Genomic DNA, 3,370 nt, shown 5'->3' with positions numbered 1-3,370 from the left:
TTTTGATGTTTCTTTCAGAAGCCTCAATTTCTAATCTGTAGTTTGTAGGAGGGACATTGCATAAGGGAAAAGCAAAAATCACTGTGTATGAAAAGACTGAATGGCTCTGGATAATTCTATATTATAACCAACAATCTCAGTATGGCTAAGAGTGCAGTTGTCTATAGAAATATACACAAAACAAATTAATTAGAATTTAATCAGTGATTACCCTGAGACTTGTACCAATTAAGCCATTAAGTTATGTCTTCCTTGCTAACATAGGGAGTTTGAGAGCATTCATGATTGGGGGTATGCAGGTAAAATGGTGTTCAATCTCTCTCTCTCTCTCCCTCTCCCTCCCCCCTCCCCACCCACATACAACTGCCTTATTTGCACAGATTTACTATAAACAGCTTTATGCATTTAGTAAGTTACAGGCCAATAAATTCAACTGAGCCGTTGTGAAATCTAACATGCAAGAGCTTGACTTAACCTTAGACAGTGATTCACAATATTTCTGATATGTCTTCAGCTGGTGAAAGAGAATATTTAGTTTCCTTCTTATTTTCAACCTGTTATTTGACTATCTTCCCAATGAACATATTTCATGTTCTTCTTTTCCATTCTTGTTTTTGCTTTTGGATCAGAAGCAATATGACTTGCATACACTTAAGCCCAAATAAAGGTCTTATATTTCTGTTGAACAGTTTCAATGCCTGTCAACATATTTTGCTGAAAAGTCAAGATTTTCAAGTCTACTTTGGTTATATTTAACTTCAGCTTCCTGCTGACAGCATCCCTAGATCTGACAGGGTGTGTTGTGTGGATTTGTCACCATAAGCTCCTCTAAACTAAAGGCTTCTTTGCATAATTGTGTTCATTGATGTATAGTTCTACAAGTTTATGCTATGCTTCTTGATCCCCAACCCAGATTCTTCTAAATACTCATTCATGTTAATTCTGAACAGCTTCCACATTTCTCCAGGGGCTTTTTGAATTTCAATTTTATGTTTTCTTGTAGAAGTATCAGCTGGATCTTCTTGTAAAATTGGGTCACATAGCTATATAACATCATTATATCTTTCCATAGCATTAGATTTCACTTGACTCTGTGACTGCCAGGAAACTTCAACTCCTGAAGGCAAAACAATGCCAAGGCATACTGACCATAGCCTAGGGCTGCAATCATTACCTATTCACATATTATCCAACTACCATCTCCAACCATAGAAGCCTATTCACTAATTAACTCTTAAACTTCTACCATTGGACCACTATTTCAGTAACTTTGTTCTTTCCTTTTTCTCATTTTATTTCACATCTTCTTCCCAAAGCTCAAATCTTCTAAAAGATAAGACCTTTGTCATCTTTCCAGGATCTAGAGGCAGCTGTGCACTTTCCCTGGAGAATTTTAAAAATTATAATCTTGTGATCATTTTGTTTCTCATGTCATCATTCTTTTTTATTGAATTTTATTTTTTTATACAACAGGTTCTTATTAGTTATCCATTTTATACATATTAGTGTATACATGTCAATCGCAATCTCCTAATTCATCACACCACCACCACTGCCACCCCCCCCCGCCACTTTCCCGCATTGGTGTCCATAGGTTTGTTCTCTACATCTGTGTTTCTATTTCTGCCCTGCAAACCAGTTCATCTGTACAATTTTTCTAGCTTCCACATATATGCGTTAATATACGATATTTTTTTCTCTTTCTGACTTACTTAACTCTGTATGACAGTCTCTAGATCCATCCACGTCTCTACAAATGACCCAATTTCCTTCCTATTTATGGCAGAGTAATATTCCATTGTATACACGTACCACATCTTCTTTATCTATTCGTCTGTCGATGGGCATTTAGGTTGCTTCCATGACCTGGCTATTGTAAATAGTGCTGCAATGAACATTGGGGTTCATGTGTCTTTTTTTTTTTTTTTTTTTTGCGGTAACGCGGGCCTCTCACTGTTGTGGCCTCTCCCGTTGAGGCGCACAGGCTCCAAATGCACAGGCTCAGCGGCCATGGCTCATGGGCCTAGCTGCTCCGCGGTATGTGGGAATCTTCCCGGACCAGGGCACGAACCCGTGGCCCCTGCATCGGCAAGCGGACTCTCAACCACTGAGCCACCAGGGAAGCCCCATGTGTCTTTTTGAGTTATGGTTTTCTCTGGGTATATGCCCAGTAGTGGGATTGCTGGGTCATATGGTAATTCTATTTTTATTTTTTTTAAGGAACCTCCACACTGTTCTCCATAGTGGCTGTATCAATTTACATTCCCACCAACAGTGCAAGAGGTTTCCCTTTTCTCCACACCCTCTCCAACATTTGTTGTTTGTAGATATTCTGATGCTGCCCATTCTAACTGGTGTGAGGTGACACCTCATTGTAGTTTTGATTTGCATTTCTCTAATAATTAGTGATGTTGAACAGCTTTTCATGTGCTTCTTGACCATCTGTATGTCTTCTTTGGAGAAATCTCTATTTAGGTCTTCTACTCATTTTTGGATTGGGTTCTTTGTTTTTTGAATATTGAGCTGCATGAGCTGTTTATATATTTTGGATATTAATCCTTTGTCCGTTGATTCATTTGCAAATATTTTCTCCCATTCTGAGGGTTGTCTTTTAATCTTGTTTACAGTTTCCTTTGCTGTGCAAAAGCTAATCCATTTTGAGTTTATTTTTGTATATGGTGTTAGGGAGTGTTCTAATTTCATTCTTTTATATGTAGCTGTCCAATTTTCCCAGCACCACTTACTGAAGAGACTGTCCTTTTTCCATTGTATATCCTTGCCTCCTTTGTCATAGATTAGTTGACCATAGGTGCATGGGTTTCTCTCTGAGCTTTCTATCTTGTTCCATTGATCTCTATTTCTGTTTTTGTGCCAGTACCATATTGATTAGATTACTGTAGGTTTCTGGTATAGTCTGAAGTCAGGGAGTCTGATTCCTCCAGCTCCGTTTATTTCCCTCAAGACTGCTTTGGCTATTTGGGGTCTTTTGTGTCTCCATACAAATTTTAAGATTTTTTTTGTTCTAGTTCTGTAAAAAATGCCATTGGTAATTTGATACGGATTGCACTGAATCTGTAGATTGCTTTGGGTAGTATAGTCATTTTCACAATATTTATTCTTCCAATCCAAGAACATGGTATATCTCTCCATCTGTTGGTATCATCTTTAATTTCTTTCATCAGTGTCTTATAGTTTTCTGCATACAGGTCTTTTGTCTCCCTAGGTAGGTTTATTCCTAGGTATTTTATTCTTTTTGTTGCAGTGGTAAATGGGAGTCTTTCCTTAATTTCTCTTTCAGATTTTTCATCATTAGTGTATAGGAATGCAAGAGATTTCTGTGCATTAATTTTGTATCCTGCAACTTTACCAA

General features: G+C 37.7%; 1 pseudogene; it reads right to left on the bottom strand.

Moving 5' to 3' along the window:
• Positions 1-549: 549 nt before the first annotated feature.
• On the bottom strand, positions 550-1,303 carry LOC102994178 (ER membrane protein complex subunit 2-like; annotated as a pseudogene).
• Between the last annotated feature and the right edge of the window lie 2,067 nt (positions 1,304-3,370).

The sequence above is a fragment of the Physeter macrocephalus genome, chromosome 4 (assembly GCF_002837175.3).
Source record: "Physeter macrocephalus isolate SW-GA chromosome 4, ASM283717v5, whole genome shotgun sequence".
In the NCBI taxonomy this organism is placed as follows: domain Eukaryota; kingdom Metazoa; phylum Chordata; class Mammalia; order Artiodactyla; family Physeteridae; genus Physeter; species Physeter macrocephalus.
Note: the sequence above shows the minus strand (reverse complement) of the source record. Positions and strands in the feature narration are given on the sequence as shown.